The 22,170-nt window shown below is 41.9% G+C and overlaps 1 pseudogene; it reads right to left on the bottom strand.

Moving 5' to 3' along the window:
* Positions 1–22,170, bottom strand: part of LOC139369349 (VPS10 domain-containing receptor SorCS1-like) — a 386,048-nt pseudogene that overhangs the window by 34,618 nt on the left and 329,260 nt on the right.

Below are 22,170 nucleotides of genomic sequence, written 5' to 3'. Positions count from 1 at the left end.
GAAATGCTAGAAGTCCTTGAAGGGTCTGGGTGGATCAATGTTTCTTCACCACTGAACAGGGAGACACTGAACATTTCTCAACTCTCCAATAATAATTTAAGCGAGTCCTTTTCAACCAGGCTTCCTTTATATTTACTGTAATACACTGCATATTAAAACCTATCTCTATTGAGGGCTTGTTGTATAGCTGCACTCAGTATATCCACTATATCACTGTTGCATTTATTGGAAGGAATAATATACACTTTATATGTTGAGAATAAAAGGAATTGGATAAGTCTAGAAATGTATTAATTAACTGCCAAAGATGATTCCTCTTTTACCAACCTGATTGAATTTCCTGCATGGTAAATATTATTTGCCATGTGCAATAGTCGAGAATAAACCCTATTTAAACATAATTTATATTACAAAATGTAGAAAAATGTATTGGACAAATACCATAACTGGACTAAAAACTTCTCACAACCCATCTCTCAGTAGATTGAATGAATTTCCCTTCAGAGATTTTTTTATGTGGATCCATATGGATATGGGCATGTCCATCTGTTCCTGAATCAGTTTTAACAGGCACTAAATTCCACAAGGGGAGCTTACGTAACAGTTCACATCAAAAACGTGCACATTATCAAATATACCATCGACAGGTAATTAAGATTTCACTCCACATCCACTTGGCAACTGATCACCAATGCGTCTCCTGCGAACAAAGGGGAGTGAGGTTTGTAAAAAAGCTTAGATCAAAGCACGTTGTTAGGATAACCTCTGCATGTTATCTGCTGATGTTCATTCAGCTCGTCGGTGGGAGTCCAGCGACCGAGCTAATCATCATGCGAGGAGTGTGATAGTTTTTGCTGTGTTGTCTGAGGGGCTGCAGCCTACTGTTGGATGGTGCTCGAGCCATCTGATGACTGCAAACAACGGAAGGAGAGGAGATGATGCCTCACAACAGATGAATCATGTCAAACCCAGATCAATTGCATTCTATCTGTGAGTGAAGGTATAAATAGGCTCATTGTGATTGGAATATCAACTTGTCTAGCTACAACCATAGAAAGAGAAAGTCTATTCATTATATGTCTGTCTATGAATTATATTTATATGTCTAGAATGATACTCTTCATTATTAGCAGTGGTTGTGAGTCAAACCATGCAGAGGACCTCGGAATAAGGCTGAACATGCATAAGGACAATTCATGATGCGTGTCTTCTTTAAAAGCTTGAAGATAAATGTCAGCACCATCATTCAAATCTATTATCTGCTCTTAGAAAGGTCAAGCCTCTGGATTTGTTCCTTTAGACATCATGTGAGAATATAGTCGGTGACATTAACAGAATCTTGTTGTGAGAAAAACAATCGATTGTCATTATGTATTCACGTGGGAGACAAAAACACCCTTGAGGATTAAATACACAAATATATTGTCACAATTATTTAAGGGTCATTACTGCCTCATCTCAACAGAGACAGATATTACTGTCTCCTGATTTCCCCACACTAGACACACAGATGCTAAGCTTTGCCATTTGAATGCAACGAGGAAAAAACAAGTCCCAGCTTATCCAAGAGAGAGTTGGGCACATCCATAATGAGATAAGGTTAGGAGGATTGTGTGGCGGTTGAAGCCAGAGGTGAATGGCGGTTGTTCACAAAGCGTGGCTCTAACGAGGGCATCCGGACATCCTAGGATCTAGCTTTTACTACGATGTAATTCCCTAACTGGGGTGAACCAAATGGCAAAATCCTCAGTCTATCACCATGATAGGGAAATGGTAAGGCACTTTTAGCACATCTGCTGTCTGTCCTGTGGGTCTTTGACGTGGTTAGACCTGTATCTGGGAAATATTCTGTGTACTCTGCCTTCAAGTAGACTATAGGGTCTATCGGCAAGTCCGGCCAGCTAGTGGGAAAATATATTCCCAGGGTCAGAGAAGATGCACCTTCTTTGTTTAATTTGTTTTTGCTTCAACATGTATCTACACACCAACAATACATTTTCTCTTTCTAACAGGTCTTTCTGATCTCTGTCATGGTAAATGTTCTGAGGCTATAACTACAGTATGAGTAAGTGTTTCTTGGTAACACTCTTACTTTCCTAAGTGCAGGACGGCTGCCAGTATAAGGCAATGTAAGCTAAATAAGGTCATTCAACTTTGGGCATCTCAAGAATTACAAAAACATTGAAATGCTTGAAAGGAAACAATTATTCAAACCATAAAACCTATTTTTAACAGTTTGTCTACCGTATAACCTTCACTTCGAGTTAACATTTGATTTGATCAGAAAGAACAAACAGCGGCAGCAGAGAATGGACAATGAACAATTCAGTTCCACTTAACTCAACTAAATGCAATTAAGTCCTTCTAAGTCTTAGTCATTACTGTGTTATTGAAAATCACTATTTTGAAGTTTGTCTTACCTTTCTCTTGTTGGATGGACAGACATACAGGCAACTCAGCACTGTCTTAGATCCCACTTTGTCATTCATCCTCTCATAGGTGGAGCCATAGTCTATTGATCTGTAAATGAAAAAAAGTTGAGACTGAGCGAAATACAGACAGACAGGCAGTTCAATGTATAGACAGTGGTTATTTACCAACACATGCTTCCAACCACAACCACATCTTAAGGTAGATTTAGGACCAAATTCAATGATCTTGGCTTTGAACCAATGTCATGTGAAATAGCCATGTTATTGTACATTTTACAGTACTTGGCTTTCTCACCCTTATTACTACAGGAATCTAGAGTGCTCAAGGGCCTTTGATCCTATAACACGTAACCCTCTTGAAGCTAGGGGGCACAATTTTTATGTTTGGAAAAATAACGTTCCCAAAGTAAACGGCCTATTTCTCATGACCAGATGCTAGAATGTGCATATAATTGACAGATTAGGATAGAAAACACTCTAAAGTTTCCAAAACTGTAAAAAATATTGTCTGTGGGCATAACATAACTGATATTGCAGGCGAATGCCTGAGGATAATCCAATCAGGAAGAGCCTCTTATTTTGAAACCTCTGTGTTCCTATGTGTGCCTGTTCCCCATTTAAAGGGATATCAACCAGATTCCTTTTTCTGTGGCTTCCCTAAGGTGTCTTTAGTCTTTAGACATAGTTTCAGGCTTTTATTTTGAAAAATGAGCGTGAAGGATCTCTGAGTGAGATGGTGCGCAATTGAGTGAAGCGGCCATTGTTCCTCCCGCTGTTATGGAAAAAGCTACACACTCGGTTGATATATTATCGAATATATATTTTAAAAACTACCTGAGGAATGATTATAAAAAATGTTTGACATGTTTCTGTGGACATTATGAAGACTATTTGGAATTTCCATCTGCGTTGTCGTGACCGCTCTTTCCTGTGGATTCCTGAACATAACGCAACAAACAAACGTTGGTATTTTGGGTATAAAAATAATCTTTATGGAACAAAAGGAACATTTGCTGTGTAACTGGGAGTCTCGTGAGTGAAAACACCCGAAGATCATCAAAGGTAAACGGTTAATTTGATTGCTTTTCTGATTTTCGTGACCAAGCTTCCTGATGCTAAGTGTACATTATGCTATGCTAGGCTATCGATAAACTTACACAAATGCTTGGATTGCTTTCGCTATAAAGCATAAATTCTAAATCTGAGACGACGGGGTGATTAACAAAAGGCTAAGCTGTGTTTCAAAATATTGCACTTGTGATTTCATGAATATGAATATTTTCTAGTAATATTATTTGACTGTTGTGCTATGTTTTACAGCGGTTGCAGACAAAAATTATCCCGCTACAGGGATTGGTAGCGTCAAGAAGTTAACTAAATATACGACCATGTTGCACAGGGCAAAAAACTGTCCAGTGTTATAACCTCTGCGACAGCAGAATAAAAGAGGTTAACCAATCATTGATAGGTGCTAACGTAAACAAACCATTCACAGACATCTGGGGGCCTAACACCTTTAATAACTGATAGTTTCTCCCGAAGACTACTTTGAAATGAAATTACATTTAAAATATGGATGTGTCAACAGATTATTATTTTATAGCTCTTCAGGTTGTTTCACTCCTGGTGGCGTAGTCGGCAGAGAGTTGTGCAGCTCTGCCAGTAATAGAGATTCAGGTGAAATTACAATGAGATCTTTTTTCATTCCAGCTCTTTCCTGTGTGCCAGGGAGAGACGGTCACGATGATTGCGAAGTAGAATAACGAGAGTGTCAGACCTTGCATGAGGGTGTGCTGACAGTTTCTACAGGATATTAAAAGAGAGTTGGGGAATTGAACGGGGCGATGACTGATTGGAGAGGGAAATATAATGTGGAACGGGCCTCCGAGCACTAAGGAGCCCCCAAGGGCTACGTTATATTGTCGGAGTCTTCTCATGTCCGCAGCAGGCAGGGACATTACAGACCAGACACAGAATGCTGCCTGCCTGAGTGGCTTGTCAAGTATAAACTGAAGAGATATATAGCTGCTGTGTTGTATTGTATGTAGACTATGCATCCATTTTATTGTTCACCTCTTAGTTATATCCTCAAGTACTAAGGCTCTGGTGTGAGAGTGTCACAAACATACTACAATCAAACAGAAATGCATTCAATCAAACCTCCGAACCAAAGCGCATAGTGCCTCCTACAGTTAGTCTGATTTCTGATGCACCTTTTTTGTTAATTCAAAACCTAGAATGACTACATATTCATGACTGTCTGCGGGGAAGCTGTACTCATAATAAGCATGCAATTGCAGTGTTTAAACCTGGCTACACTGCCATGCAATAGAGCTTCCCCTATCAGAGGGTGTTAGGTACTGCAGTAGTTGCACTGTCTGCTGTTGTTGTGTCTGCCTGCATTGAGGAAGAAACCCTGAGGTAGTGTGGCTATTATTCATGAAACGCTTTCACCATAGTAAAGAAGTTAGCTATTCAAGGTAAATAAGACTGCTTGATGGTGTTTAATAAACCATTCCAATTGTACACAGCTTGAGACAAAAGAAAACTCCTTTAGTTAAACTCTCATTTAATATGAGCTTCACTCCTGGAACAAGCAATGCAAGGCAGTTGCTTCAGAATGCAACACACCTACAGTGAAAGAGATAAGTATCTAAGCACTAAGTAATATTGTAGTGCTAAAGTATACAATGAGGGGTAATATAGACTCTTAAAACTTACCCAAACCAGAAACCGTTGAAAGATGGCAGCATTCATGCAAAACTGAAACCATGAACCATCACATTTAACCATGGCAAGGTGACTGGGAATATGGCCGAATACAAACAGTGCAGTTATTCCCTAAGTAAGGCAATCAAACAAGCAAAACAGAGACAAAGTGGAGTCGCAATTCAACGGCTCAGACACGAGACGTATGTGGCAGGTTCTACAGACAATCACAGTGTCACACCCTGATCTGTTTCACCTGTCCTTGTTATTGTCTCCGCCCACTCCAGGTTTCACTTGTTTTCCCCAGTGGATTTATCCCTGTGTTTCCTGTCTCTGTGCCAATTTGCCTAGTATGTTCCCAGTCAACCATTGTTTTTTCCCCTACTCCTGCCTTTGCAATTCTCCTTTTTCTCGTCCTCCCGGTTTTGACCCTTGCCTGTTCTGGACTCTGTACCTGCCTGCCTGACCATTCTGGCTGCCTTGACCTCAAGCCTGTCTGCCACTCTGTAACTCCTGGACTCCGAACTGGTTTTGATTTTTTGCCTGTCCACGACCATTCTTTTGCCTACTACTTTTTGGATTATTAAACATTTTAAACTCCAACCATCTGCCTCCTGTTTCTGCATCTGGGTCTCGCCTTGTGTTATGATACACAGACTACAAATGGAAAACTGGCCCCCATCATGGACAGCGACGTCTTGCTTCCAGACAAGATAAACACCTTCTTCGCCCGCTTTGAGGATAACACAGTGCCCCCGACGCGGCCTGCCACAAAGGACTGTGAGCTCTACTTCTCCGTGGCCTACGTGAGTAAGACATTGAAGTATGTTAACCCTCTCAAGGCTGCAGGCCTAGATGGCATCCCTAGCCGTGTCCTCATAACATGCGCTGGAGTGTTTGCGGACATCTCTCCCTATCCCAGTCTGCTGTCCACGCATGCTTCAAGATGGCCACCATTGTTCCTGTACCAAAGAAAGTAACTAAATGACTATCACCCCGTAGCACACTTCTGTCATTATGAAGTCCTTTGATAGACTAGTCAAGGATCAAATCACCTTTACCTTACCTGACACCCTAGACACACCCCAATAGATCCACGATGCAAATGCCATCACACTGTACACTGCCTTATCCTTATCTGGACAAGAGGAATAACTATGTAAGAATGCTGTACATTGACTATGGTTCAGCATTCGAAACCATTGTACCCTTCAAGCTCATCATCAAGCTCGAGGCCCTGGGTCTGAACCCCGCCCTGTGCAACTGGGTCCTGGACATCCTGATGCGCTGCCCCCAGGTGGTGAAGGTAGGAAACAACACCTCTACTTTGCTTAAAAGTAGAACAATTAAGTGGTTGGTGTGCAGAGGCACTGTGTGGAGACCAGGCCCTGGGGAGAGAGGAGAACGCTCAGTACTTCAAAGCGAGTTGGGGACCAAGCTCCCAAACCAAATCACTTCAGTCAGTGGTAAAACACAAAAAAAAGAGGTAAGGACTGGGGTGTTCAGGAGCACAACCGACTCAGAGGTCCTACTTCTGTATTGTTCCAGCAGGGAAACTAAAGTTTGGTGATCTATCTTGCACAGCTAGCTCACAGACCGAGGTATTTTTTGGTCTCTTGCAGCTGACTTAGCTGGCCACTGACCAAACCAAAGAGATAGTAACTGCGTGATTGAATAACAAAGACACCAAACAGACTAGCCAGGAAGAATATCTGGAAAAACCCTGTCAAAAAATTCCACCGGGGCCCAAAAATCTGACATTGTCAGGTTGTTAGTGTCACATGTGGGATTAACAAAAATAAACAATTTTACCTGACATTGCAACTGTGAGAGAGAGATGAGAAGATACAAAAGTTTCAAGTTCAAGCCTTCAGGGTCTAAACATGATCTTTCCTCTGATTGATATGCTTAAACATTGATCTGAACATAGACGAATCCCAGGTACCCAGGCTTAAAGGGGTCGGAACACAACGTCTGAATCCACAGTGAAACATTTCTTCAGTTATTGTTTGAGATACTAAACTACTAAGTCATTTTTGTTCCTATCCAGACTGGAGGGGGATGACAGATGCAATACGGGTCCAAACACCAGATCCAAGACCCAATGAATCTCCTGTTTGAATCGATGCTGAGACCTCTGGTTGACAGGGGAGAGTTTAGCGACTGAGATTTGGTTGGCAGAGGCAAACCACAATGGGCATGAATTGGGCAATGCCTTATCATCATTGCTTTGATAGATAATACTGGATACCAGAGAGACTGTGGGCACATAGATCTTAATAAGAGACATATGAAGAGAGGTTGTGTGAAAAGGTTATGCAATAACTGACTAAAAAGGCAAAAAGTGAATAGTTGAGGGGAAAGAGAAAAAAAGGGAGGAGAAAAAAGAATGAAGAGAATGCATCAGTAGAGGAAGGTGTCTAGAGAAAAGGCAGCAAATACATTTTTTGATCATCTATGCTGCCATCAGCATACCTTATCTCAGGAAAGGGACCAGCATTGTACAAGCAGTCAGAGTGTTTATCTGTTGGAACATATACATCTATATAATCCGAAATTCCTTTTTGATACTGTCGCAAAGCTAACTAAAAAGCAGCATTCCTCAAGAGAGGATGACTTTCACTTTAGCAGTGATAAATTCATGAACTTCTTTGAGGAAAAGATTATGATTATTAGAAAGCAAATTACGGACTCTTCCTTAAATCTGCGTATTCCTTCAAAGCTCAGTTGTCCTGAGTCTGCACAACTCTGCCAGGACCTAGGATCAAGAGAGACGCTCAAGTGTTTTAGTACTATATCTCTTGACACAATGATGAAAATAATCATGGCCTCTAAACCTTCAAGCTGCATACTGGACCCTATTCCAACTAAACTACTGAAAGAGCTGCTTCCTGTGCTTGGCCCTCCTATGTTGAACATAATAAACGACTCTCTATCCACCGGATGTGTACCAAACTCACTAAAAGTGGCAGTAATAAAGCCTCTCTTGAAAAAGCCAAACCTTGACCCAGAAAATATAAAAAACGATCGGCCTATATCGAATCTTCCATTCCTCTCAAAAATTTTAGAAAAGGCTGTTGCGCAACAACTCACTGCCTTCCTGAAGACAAACAATGTATACAAAATGCTTCAGTCTGGTTTTAGACCCCATCATAGCACTGAGACGGCACTTGTGAAGGTGGTAAATTACATTTTAATGGCATCGGACCGAGGCTCTGCATCTGTCCTCGTGCTCCTAGACCTTAGTGCTGCTTTTGATACCATCGATCACCACATTCTTTTGGAGAGATTGTAAACCCAAATTGGTCTACACGGACAAGTTCTGGCCTGGTTTAGATCTTATCTGTCGGAAAGATATCAGTTTGTCTCTGTGAATAGTTTGTCCTCTGACAAATCAACTGTAAATTTCGGTGTTCCTCAAGGTTCCGTTTTAGGACCACTATTGTTTTCACTATATATTTTACCTCTTGGGGATGTTATTCGAAGACATAATGTTAACTTTCACTGCTATGCGGATGACACACAGCTGTACATTTCAATTAAACATGGTGAAGCCCCAAAATTGCCCTTGCTAGAAGAATGTGTTTCAGACATAAGGAAGTGGATGGCTGCAAACTTTCTACTTTTAAACTCGGACAAAACAGAGATGCTTGTTCTAGGTCCCAAGAAACAAAGAGATCTTCTGTTGAATCTGACAAATAATCTTAATGGTTGTACAGTCGTCTCAAATAAAACTGTGAAGGACCTCGGCGTTACTCTGGACTCTGATCTCTCTTTTGAAGAACATATCAAGACCATTTCAAGGACAGCTTTTTCCCATCTACGTAACATTGCAGAAATCAGAAACTTTCTGTCCAAAAATGATGCAGAAAAATTAATCCATGCTTTTGTCACTTTTAGGTTAGACTACTGCAATGCTCTACTTTCCGGCTACCGGATAAAGCAATAAATAAACTTCAGTTAGTGCTAAATACGGCTGCTAGAATCCTGACTAGAACCAAAAAATTGATCATATTACTCCAGTGCTAGCCTCTCTACACTGGCTTCCTGTCAAAGCAAGGGCTGATTTCAAGGTTTTACTGCTAACCTACAAAGCATTACATGGGCTTGCTCCTACCTATCTCTCTGATTTGGTCCTGCCGTACATACCTACACGTACGCTACGGTCACAAGACGCAGGCCTCCTAATTGTCCCTAGAATTTCTAAGCAAACAGCTGGAGGCAGGGCTTTCTCCTATAGAGCTCCATTTTTATGGAACGGTCTGCCTACCCATGTCAGAGACGCAAACTCGGTCTCAACCTTTAAGTCTCTACTGAAGACTCATCTCTTCAGTGGGTCATATGATTGAGTGTAGTCTGGCCCAGGAGTGGGAGGGTGAACGAAAAAGGCTCTGGAGCAACGAACCGCCCTTGCTGTCTCTGCCTGGCCGGTTCCCCTCTTTCCACTGGGATTCTCTGCCTCTAACCCTATTACAGGGGCTGAGTCACTGGCTTACTGGGGCTCTCTCATGCCGTCCCTGGAGGGGGTGCGCCACCTGAGTGGGTTGAGTCACTGATGTGGTCATCCTGTCTGGGTTGGCGCCACCCCCCCCCCCCCCCCTTGGGTTGTGCCGTGGAGGAAGGTCTTTGTAGGCTATACTCAGCCTTGTCTCAGGATGGTAAGTTGGTGGTTGAAGATATCCCTCTAGTGGTGTGGGGGCTGTGCTTTGGCAAAGTGGGTGGGGTTATATCCTTCCTGTTTGGCCCTGTCCAGGGGTGTCCTCGGAGTGGGCCACAGTGTCTCCTGACCCCTCCTGTCTCAGCCTCCAGTATTTATGCTGCAGTAGTAGTTTATGTGTCGGGGGGCTAGGGTCAGTTTGTTATATCTGGAGTACTTCTCCTGTCCTATTCGGTGTTCTGTGTGAATCTAGGTGTGCGTTCACTAATTCTCTCCTTCTCTCTTTCTCTCTCTCGGAGGACCTGAGCCCTAGGACCATGCCCCAGGACTACCTGACATGATGACTCCTTGCTGTCCCCAGTCCACCTGGCTGTGCTGCTGCTCCAGTTTCAACTGTTCTGCCTTAATATTATTCGACCATGCTGGTCATTTATGAACATTTGAACATCTTGGCCATGTTCTGTTATAATCTCCACCCGGCACAGCCAGAAGAGGACTGGCCATCCCACATATGCTCTCTCTAATTCTCTCTTTCTTTCTCTCTCTCGGAGGACCTGAGCCCTAGGACCATGCCCCAGGAATACCTGACATGATGACTCCTTGCTGTCCCCAGTCCACCTGACTGTGCTGCTGCTCCAGTTTCAACTGTTCTGCCTTATTATTATTCGACCATGCTGGTCATTTATGAACATTTGAACATCTTGGCCATGTTCTGTTATAATCTCCACCCGGCACAGCCAGAAGAGGACTGGCCACCCCACATAGCCTGGTTCCTCTCTAGGTTTCTTCCTAGGTTTTGGCCTTTCTAGGGAGTTTTTCCTAGCCACCGTGCTTCTACACCTGCATTGCTTGCTGTTTGGGGTTTTAGGCTGGGTTTCTGTACAGCACTTTGAGATATCAGCTGATGTACGAAGGGCTATATAAATAAATTTGATTTGATTTGATTTGATACACAACACAGAGGCTTTCAGACACACACACACTTCTCACCTCTGAGGTACATTAGCTGTAGAATAATCTCTCCTCTAATAACAGAATCCATTGAAGCATAATTGAAAATAACTTTTGGAGAATTGACACATTAAGGGTATGTAAAGATATTTGCAGGTGTTTGTGGGAAGAGCACAGTGGATCGTTGGTGAGACATGTAGGAGGGTGGAAACTCAAGCGTGAATGAATAATGGAGGTTAAAACATTCACATTTACAGACTGGGTCGGTGAGAGGAGATGTGTTTTTTCTTCTTTACCTCGACACTTGGCGTGACCTTGAAGTGACAAACAGGCAACAGGGACAGGAAGAGGAAATATGAAACAGTCCACGCATGAAACAAAAATACAACAGCAGGAACAGGGAAATGTGTCTAATGCACAAACATATTCACTACACCACCTAGGCTCTCAGGCTTTTTGTTAATAAACTAGGAAGTCAATAAATATTCCCACTGTAAAATGACGATGTCAGATAAGAACCAAGAGTAAGCACTGTAGGTACTGAATAGCTACTGCAGGTAGCCTGGAGGTTTACAGCGTTGGGCAATGTCGCTGGTTTGAATCCTGGAGCCGACAAGGTGAAAAATCTGTTGCTGGGCCCTTGATCAAGGCACTTAACCTGGCCGTAACCCCATTCCCTGCGGGTGTCTCAGGGGGAGTTGGGATATGCAATAAACACATTTCCAACACACACTTGTAACAGGACAGATATAAGCACCTCCTAAACTTATTATTATTATTTGTCAAGTGTTCCTGAGCACAGTGCGGAGGACAAAAGCTATGAGACAGGAATGTTTCAATCTCCCAATGTACCTAACCCTAACTTTCATGCAAATGTATGAATATAACAACCAAGAGTGAGTACAAGATACAGCATGTGTCAGAAGTTACTGGACACATGGGGAAAACTAAGCGACATGAAAGGTTACATATCACAAATCATTATTTTAACGCACTTTGTGCAAGTTACTGGACAGGGAAAAACTATGAGACATGAAAGTTTAAACTTCAAAAATTATAATTCCATGGCATTTTAGGCATGGCCTTTATGACATTCATCCATGCTTCCATTCACAACAAAGAGTGAACACTAAATAAGGTATTTGTGAACAGTTACTGAACACAGGAGGAAAACAAGTATGAGACTATGGTCCTAAGTCATTATTTCATGGCACTTTAAGAATGTCACTGCTTTCATTCACAAATGCACTATTGAAGTGCTTTGAAGAACTATAGTGGAAGAAACGCTGACATTTGGAGGATGGTTTTAAGTGGCCTCATACTGTCTCGTGGATATCTCTGTCACGTTCAACATTCCTCTTTCACTCCTGACTGTGCATATTCAAGTGTCTTAGCTTGACCTCGTGTTCTCCCCTATTCTCTACATTCCAGGAAGCTCTTTTACAGAATAAATCTTTCAATAAACATATAAAAGTTTGAGATTCTCCCTCCAGGCGTGATTATTTTTGTATGAAGTTGAAGAGTTTTTTTCACACCGAGACAAATCCACTAGCGAGCCAGTGACATCCACCTTTTTTCCGCTCATCACCAAGCATCAGCACTGACCTGAAACGCAATGGTTTGTGCTCATTGTGTGATCACCTCAGAACCTCTTCTTACCTGACAACACCCTAACACACGTTCTGCCCTTTCCACAAAATGGATCGCAGATGTCTCGTGTGACTTGTTGGAGTCACGCTCGCATCAGGGCTGAGCAACAAGCTTTGGAGTATAATCTTCAGGTGGGACCTTTATTCTGGCCGGGCAGATACGGCATAAGCACAACTGATTACCATTCATTATTTAGAGCTAGAGGAAGCTGAGGCTGAGGCACAGAGATAACGCTGGACTTTGCCGGTTGCAGGGTGCAGCCTCGAGAACGAAAGGTATGAAACTGAACTCGTACAAGCCATCATCAGGAGTGTTGTTACTGATGATCAGTGAAACCTCAAGGACAGAGGAATGGACTTTAAGCAGTGTCATGACGTTGGCCTGGGGGATAGGTTTATGACAGTCATAAATACCTCTTCCCCCCTTTTCCCTTCTCTAACCTACTGAGGTTACATTTAAAAAAAACCTTGGTTAACATAGAGATTCTGGGAACATCCGTAGGTGGGGGGAAATGAACTATATTCTGGTAATCCGAACAATTGAACATATGCAGTGGTACTTAATGAATGAGATGTCAATTCGGTGGTCATCTGAGACATTCTCATCAATGATAAGATGACATAAACTCTACAGTGGAAAGTCTACACATCAGAGTTATCAGATTCACATGGAATTGTTGTTCAATTTAAATGTTTGAATATGAAATTACTTGTGATGGGATGAAATGTGATTTTAGCTTCTGAAATGTGAGATGTGGGTTTTCAGAAGTTAGGGCTGCTCACTCAGTGGCCCGCCTCTGTGAAGGGACAAGGGCTATACAACTCTTCAAACACACCCTCCTCTCCCTTCCTATATAAAGCCTTGACGACAACATAACTTCCTGTTCCAATGAGGTAGGATGACGATCCTATGTCAGAATGGTTCAGATAAAACTACAGAACGAAGCCAACATCAGCATGAGCTTTGGTTGCGAATGATATGAACTTTGAACTCTTATTCACGACAGAAGTGATACCTCCTAGCCGTTGAGTTAGCAAACGCAGGTTAGGAAAGAACAAACAGACTATCCCATCTACCACACAACGACGTTACTACAACGTATCCAAGTGACCACCAGAGACATTCTTCAAAGGACAGAGGACTCGGTTTGGCAACAAGGTCTTCTATCTACCACCAACCTACTGAAGAGCAGCTCAGAGTAAATATTTATTGCATTAACCCTTTCCAAACGGGCGGTCATTTAGAATGCATAACATACTGTATTTACGATAGCTCAGCTTCGCCTTTGCTCCTGTCTTCCCGCTCTTTCACTCAACCCAGCCCCTTTTCCTTTGTGTAACAAGCTGTCATATCTGTTCCGCCCGCTAGGGACGTTTTCCTTTATGACGTAAATAATTATCCAGGTATAATTCTTTCTTTGTGTATTTGAATTCTGTGTGATTAGTTAGGTATTTAGTAAATAAATAATTACAAAATTGAGTTTATTGCTGATTCAACTTGTTAGCCAGGGATTTTGCAGATAACCAAGAATTTACAACTTTCAGATTATGAGACTGAAGTAAAATGACGAATGATATTGACTGCTATTGATGTAAAATATTACTAGATCTTTAGTTTATTTCGTGGTGCCCGACTCTCTAGCTAATTACATATTGATTAGCTCAATCAGGTGATATTAATTAATTATTTTATAGAATAGCATGTCTTAGCAATTAATCTGGCATAGCCAAAGACACGACAGCAGACATGAGGAAGTAAGTGAGTTCTCCAGTGAGGATGGATCCTGACAATAAAGTGTCTGGGCTTGGGGGTGTAGACAGTATATTAAAAAGTTCAATATAATTATTAGTTGCAGAGGGAAGACAATGCACGATACAGTAGATTCATTTACGTTTTCATTTTCTCATGTAATGTACAGGTACAGTAACTGCCAAAATTGTCACGGATCCCCCGTCCTGCTGCTCATTCCGTTCACCAGTTCCAGAGATCGACTTCACCGGTCTTCTAGGCTGCACTGTTGTTACGCACAGCTGGTTCCAATTCCTCACTGATTGTATTTGTATAAATGTGCCCTTTGTTTCCCCATTGGGCTGTCGATTATTGTTCCCATGTCAGTTTGTCGGGTGAGTACCTATGCGTTGTCTCAGCCTGTGCTGCGTGCTTTTTGCATTGTGTTTTACGGGTCTCGTCTCCTGTTGTTTTACGAGGTTTACCCTCGCTCTTTTGTTTGGGTACATCTCCGTTTTTTGTTTTTTGTTTTGTATGTATTAAAATCCCAAATGATGTATTCCTGCGCCTGTCTCCAAATCCTGGAAAGACTCTAGTAAATGAGGGCTACAAAGTCCATTGAAAGGAGGTGCTTCCACACATTTGTGGTTCCTGAGTTAATTATGCAATTAACATCCCAAAAAGCTTAGGGTCCTAAATAAAAATGCCCAGTTGCCTATTAGTTTGGCTACCATGGCTAGAAGTAATTTCAGTAACTTTGAAAGAGGAGTCTCAAAGGCGCATAGGGAGTTTAGATTGTGTGTCTGTCTCAGTAGCCAGATCTCATCTCAATTATACACTTATGGGAGATTCTGGTGGGAAAATCTGGAGTGGCGCTTGAGTGCCGCGTTTTCACACCACCATCAACAAACTTTCTTGTGGAAGAATGACGTTTGCATCCCTCCAATACAGTTCCAGACACTTGTAAAATGTTTTTTTTTAAGGTGCATTGAAGTGTATATGGCAGCTCGTGGTTGCCCAATGCTTTATGTTGGTGTTTCTTTTGTTTTTTGCAGTTATCTGTACTTCTTTACATTTTCATCAGGATTGATTTGGACTGTTTCTGTGACCATTTAAAGGGTATCGTCACTGCCCCCAGCCCTGCTGCTTTTCCTTTGTGGATTGAAGAGTTCAAGGCCCCATTTCTCTTCACTAAAACATTGGGGGGTGATGTGAAAAAGGTGTGTGACTTCACACAATTTGTTCTAACCTGCCCTTGGCATTTTGGGTAAGTCAATAAACCACCTCCCTTTAGTTGAATGCTGCTGAAGTACCTCTACGCCTATCTAAAGACTGCCACTCTTTCAAAACATTACAGAAATCACACAAACATATGGCTAATCAGAGTGAGGGAAATAAGTGTTTTTTCCCTTTCTCCGTGTGCACTGTCGTGACTTTACATTCATTAATCTGATGACTGTTATTTATCAAATCAAATCGCTTGAATTGTTACCTGATTAAATTAATCATGTAACAATTAACTCATTAGGAATTTGGGGCTCCACAAAAGCGGTTGTTTAGAGTTACCATCTCCCAAATTAAACTCTAAAGGTCTTTACCTATCACATCCATAAAACAGTCAACGTATTAATCATAACCTCTTATCATATGATCATTCTGAACAGTCGTAGCCTCTTGGATCTTCAAACACCTTATGATTCAGTACTATGGTGACTTGAGAAGAGCAGTACAGTGGTCCCACTTAAATTCACTTTTCTATACACTTGACTTAGGACAACTAATCAGCTGAACCAGTGATTGTCTGAGAGCTGAGCTTCTCACCTCTTCCTTGTGTTGATATTCAGAGTTCAAACCACTTTAGACATGGGCTGCAGCTCCCCGTCTTTCCTGGTCTGAGAGATTCATTTATTTTCTTCACCTCGTGTTGAGGTTCAAAGTTCCAACCATTTCAAACGCATAGCTACCACTTCACGTTTTTCTGGTCTAATGTTAATTTATTTACCAATCAATTTATGCACTATGGCTAGGGGGCGGTTCTGTCAGGTTGACACGCTCTCTGACCTCACTCGGGGCGTGGCTACTTACTATGCACAGTTTATAGGAGATATGAATGTGATTTTAGGATGCATCTTAACAAAACTGCTTTCATAATTGTTCCTATTTCATATACAATGTTAAGGATGGAGACTTCATACATGTAGTGTATATACTTTTCAAGTTACAGTATTTATTTTATAACGAGATCACAAAATAACAACCCATATGACATTAGTTCTCTATAGCTCACCACTGACCATTCCCCACATTCTTATGTTAGGAATATTTTTCCAGTATTTGCTTTAGAATGTGTTAGAGTTTTGGCAGGAAACCTCTGCATAGACAAAGCACATTCCTCTGTGAAATTTTGAAGAGGGAGACCCTAGATCTCCTCTCCTTTAATATATGAAAGGGTGTGAGCTTTCAAACCTACCACAGTTCCCTCTTTTGTGGGTGATAGGTCTGGTTACTGTCATCCATTGCCAAGCTGATCTGACCCATTCGGATCCTCACAGGACAGTCATGACAGCACTTGAGCATTTACAATGATTGTACGGAATCTTGTCAGGCATTTCAAAGCCATGCCATAATGAACGAGGGGCCACAAACAAACTCTTGATTTATATCTAGCCATAACTCTGGTTGACTGATGGGCATCATACTATGCAGAATACAAAACTAAATAATTTCCCCCTCGCTGTCGAGGATAAATCACATTGTGGAATGTATGGCACAAGTGCAATTGTTTAACTGCAACCAGGGTTGTTTTTCAGACTGGGATATGTGGTTAAATACAATGGCTAAAAGGCAATGGGGAAATATAAGATGTCTCCACTCATGCTTTCTAAAAGCGGTGTTTGATATTGTACTATCAAACATATTCACTGACTTACATCCTGCTGCGTTCCCCTTAAAGGGTATGTGTTTTGTTGTTTTCAGCAACTCTCCAAAGAGACATAGAAAAAAAGGAGAACTCTCAGAGAGAGTGGAAGTGAGAGGAAGACATATTCCACCTCTTACATCCTTGATATGTTTCCTCCTTCTCCCTCTCTATAAGTAGTTTCAGAGCCAATCATGTGGAAACGTATAACTCAAACATGATGAGATGGGCTGAGTTGATCTGAAGGAGGAAGTAAATAAGAAAATAACGGAAAGGGGGAAAAAACTTCCCAAAACTTCAGGAAGAGAAGTGTGAAGAAGTAAGGTTGTGGCTCATCTGTTTCTTTGAAACGGATAATGTTGTTTTCCAAGCCAGGTTCACAGGGACCAAATAAATCCGACTGGCATTGAGGCTGTCTTGTTTTCTCTTGAGACATCCCTGTCAGTTCAGTGAGAATGCTCTTAGAACTCTGTCACAACGTTGGCAAAAGTCCATCCACGGCGTTCATGTTAGCTCTGTGGTTTCACTATCGTGCGGTAGGGGTAATTGGTAGGCAAATCAAAAACAACACACCCACCTAGGCCCACATCACCAACTAGCAACCACAGACAATCAATCAGGATCCCTCACAACGGTTGTCAGAAAGTAGCATTTCTTGTAGTATTTATGTCATAATACCATTGGTGTACTCAAGACTTCTAAGGCCACACAGCATGACTTGTTTGTCTGATAGACTAAAAGACATTACATCATCATGTCTGAGGCAACATGTACAGTCTGCATGCACTGGTCAATGCACAATTTGTATAAGTACACACAGGCCTGTACATATATTTCACTGGTCATCCCCAAAGCCAACAAACACCTCCTTTGGCTGCCTTCCAGTTCTCTGCTGCCAATGACTGGAACAAATTGCAAAAATCACTGAAGTTGGAGACTTACTAACTTTAAGCGTCAGCTGTCAAATCAGCTTACCTGATTGCTGCAGCTGTACACAGCCCATCTGTCAATAGCCCATCCAACCAACTACCTTCCTCATCCCCATATTTGTTTGATTTTTCTGCTCTTTTGCACACCAGTGTTTCTACTTGCACATCCTCATCTGCACATGTATCAATCACTCCAGTGTAAAATGCTAAATTATAATTACTTCGCCACTATTAGCCTATTTATTGCCTTACCTCCTTACTGAATTTGCACACACTGTATACAGATTTTTCTATTGTGTTAATGATAAAGTCCACATTTCCAATTTGGATTCATGACCAGTCCAGTGAGTTATAAAAAAAAAATTGTATCTCATCAACGAGGTAGAGGGTCGTACAAACCGAATGTCAACTTCTGTGCCACACGAAAAAACAAAGAATTAGTCAAGCATTTGCGCTCAAGATGAATTATTTTGCCTGTATAACTGACACGTGGTGATGAGAGCGCCGGCTTCAAATGGGAGCTGCTCGTCTGTCTCAATTGTGATGAAAACCCGTAATATATGCCTGCTGACAGTTAGAGCTGGTGATGAAATCCATCCATTTACTGTTATGACAGAAAGTAAATTAGAGTGTGCTTCAGGATATGGGTGGGAAACCCAAGAGTATGTAATTAAAAAGGTTTGAATTTAAATATTGTGAGAAAGGAGCTACATAAATGACCTCTTCTATAATAGAATGAGTGATTTACTGTATCAGAAACCAGGAAATGGGAGGGTGGAAGGACGTGCCCATTGAAATGAATAGAAACCATATATAGTTTTTCATAAAACGGAAGATGTAGATGTATCAAGGGATTCTTTCAAATCGTTACAATGCCATGGACTAAAGCCTATCTGTTGACCCAAAGGACTATGTTGGCAAATCCTTTGTTTTGAGCCGAGTCCAGTATGACATCTGCTCATGAATAATCTAGATTGAGCTGCTCTGTTATGGAATTTACTGTATGCGCCATGACAATAACACAATATGATAAACAAAGATATTCTACAAAATACGAGAATTGTTCTGAAACCCTATACCATCAGACATGTATATGACTGTCAAAATCAGATGCCAGTCATAGCCCGTTTTGTTGACTTCCTACTTGAGGGTAGTGTGTATGGCCCAGTACATCACTGGGGCTTAGCTGCCTGCCATCCAGGACCTCTACACCAGGCGGTGTCAGAGGAAGGCCTTAAAAATTGTCAAAGACCCCAGCCATCCAAGTCAAAGGCTGTTCTCTCTACTACCGCATGGCAAGCGGTGCCGGAGTTCTAAGTCTATGACAAAAAGGCTTCTCAACAGTTTTTACCCCCAAGCCATAAGACTCCTGAACAGGTAATCAAATGTCTACCCAGACTATTTGCATTGTGTGCGCACCCCCCCCCCCCCCCCCACCCAACCCCTCTTTTACGCTGCTGCTACTCTGTTTATCACTTTAAATATACATTCATGTACATAGTACCTCAATTGGCCCGACCAACCAGTGCTCCCGCACATTGGCTAACTGGGCTATCTGCATTGTGTCCCGCCACCCACCACCCACCAACCCCTCTTTGTGCTACTGCTACTCTCTGTTCATCATATATACATAGTCATTTTAACCATATGTACATACTACCTCAATCAGCCTGACTAACCGGTGCCTGTATATAGCCTCGCTACTGTTTTTCACTGTCTTTTTACTGTTTTTATTTCTTGACTTACCTATTGTTCACCTAATACCTTTTTTTGCACTATTGGTTAGAGCCTGTAAGTAAGCCTTTCACTGTTGTATTTGGCGCACGTGACAAATTAACTTTGATTTGATTAGATTCCAATAAAAAGTCCCATAGCGCCTCTGGGGTTTTGAGGTAATGTCAAAGTCCAATTGTAAAAGGTCAGAGACATAAGGTAGGTCCCCTTCTCTACACAACACAGGCCTCATTTTATACATAGGCACTGACCTGTGACACAACAGCCAGCCTGTGAGTGACATCACTCTGCAAAATGATGTCATTTGAAACAATGTCACTCCTCAGACCCTTTACTCAGCCTCAAGTCTTCTTGGGTATGATGTTACAAGCATGGTACACCTGTATTTGGGGAGTTTCTCCCATTCTTCTCTGTAGATCCTCTCAAGCACTTACACGTTGGACGGGGAGAGTCGCTTGCACAGCTATTTTCAGGTCTCTCCAGAGATGTTCGATCAGACCACTCCTTTGTTTTCTTGGATGTTTGCTTAGGTCCATTGTCCTGTTGGAAGGTGAACCTTTGCCCCGGTCAGAGGTCCTGAGGGCTCTGGAACAGATTTTCATCAAGGATCTCTCTGTACATTGCTCTGTTCATCTTTCCCTCAATACTGACTAGTCCCTGCTGCTGAAAAACATCCCCATAGCATGATGCTGCCAGCCCACGCTTCACCGTAGGGATGGTGCCAGGCATCCTCCAGACGTGATGCTTGGTATTGAGGCCAAATAGTTCTATCTCGGTTTCATCAGACCAGAGAATCTTGTTTCTCATAGTCTGAGAGTCATTTAGGTGCCCTTTGGCAAATTCCAAGTGGGCTGTCATGTGCCTTTTACTGAAAAACAGCTTCCATCTGGCCACTTATCATAAAGGCCAGATTGGTGTGCTGCAGAGATGGTTGTACTTCTGGAAGGTTCTCCCATCTCCACCAAGGAACTCTAGAGCTCTGTCAGAGTAACCATAGGGTTCTTGGTCACCTCCCCCCAGATTGCTCAGTTTGGCCGGGCGGCCAGCTCTAGGGGACCTACCCTTCTCCAGATCTGTGCATAGAGAATGTCCTGTCTCGGGGCTCTAAGTACAATTCCTTCAACCTTATAGGCTTAGTTTTTGATCTGACATGACCTGTAACTGTGGGAACTTCTGTAGACAGGTGTTTGCCTTTCCAAATCATGTCCAATCAATTGAATTTAACGCAAGTGGACTCTAATCAAGTTGTAGAAAACTCTCAAGGATGTTCAATAGTTAAAGGATGCACCTGAGCTCAATTTTGAGTCTCATAGCAAAGGGTCTGAATACTTGTATAAAAAAATGTTTTCACTTTGTCTTTATGGTTTATGGTGTGTAGATTAAAAATTAAAAATATATATAATCATCCATTTTAGAATGCTGTAACTTAACAAAAAAAGTAAAGGGGTCTGAATGCTTTCCGAACGCAGTGTATACCTTTCACCATGGCACTGATGCTTTCTGAGTTCCACGTAGCTACAGTTGAAGTCGGAAGTTTACATACCCCTAAGCAAAATACATTTAAACTCGGTTTTTCATAATTCCTGACATTTAATCCTAGTAAAAATTCCATGTATTAGGTCAGTTAGGAACACTACTTTATTTTATGAATGCGAAATGTCAGAATAATTGTAGAGAATTATTTATTTCAGCTTCTATTTCTTTCATTACATTCCCAGTGGGTCAGAAGTTTACCTACACTCAATTAGTATTTGGTAGCATTGCCTTTAAATTGTATAACTTGGGTCAAACGTTTCGGGTAGCCTTCCACAAGCTTCCCACAATAAGTTGGGTGAATTTTGGCCCATTCTTCCTGACAGAGCTGGTGCAACTGAATCAGGTTTGTAGGCCTCCTTGCATCGCACACGCTTTTTCAGTTCTGCCCACACATTTTCTATAGGATTGAGGTCGGGGCTTTGTGATGGCCACTCCAATACCTTGATTTTGTTGTCCTTAAGCCATTTTGCCACAGCTTTGCTTGAGGATATGCTTGGGGTCATTGTCCGTTTGGAAGACCCATTTGCGAACAAGCTTTAACTTCCTGACTGATGTCTTGAGATGTTTCTTCAATATATCCACATAATTTTCCTTCCTCATGTTGCCATCTGTTTTGTGAAGTGCACCAGTCCCTCCTGCAGCAAAGCACCCCCACAACATGATGCTGCCACCCCCGTGCTTCACGGTTGGGATGGTGTTCTTTGGCTTGCAAGCCTCCCCTTTTTCCTCCAAACATAATGGTCATTATGGCCAAACAGTTCTATTTTTGTTTCATCAGACCAGAGGACATTTCTCCAAAAAGTACAGTCTTTGTCCCTATGTGCAGTTTCAAACTGTAGTCTGGCTTTTTTATGGTGGCTTCTTCCTTGCTGAGTGGCCTTTCAGGTTATGTCGATATAGGACTAATTTTACTGCAGATATAGATAC

Source organism: Oncorhynchus clarkii, chromosome 17 (genome assembly GCF_045791955.1).
Source record: "Oncorhynchus clarkii lewisi isolate Uvic-CL-2024 chromosome 17, UVic_Ocla_1.0, whole genome shotgun sequence".
Taxonomy (NCBI): Eukaryota; Metazoa; Chordata; class Actinopteri; order Salmoniformes; family Salmonidae; genus Oncorhynchus; species Oncorhynchus clarkii.
The sequence above is the reverse complement of the archived record's forward strand: the minus strand, read 5'-3'. Positions and strand labels throughout refer to the sequence as shown.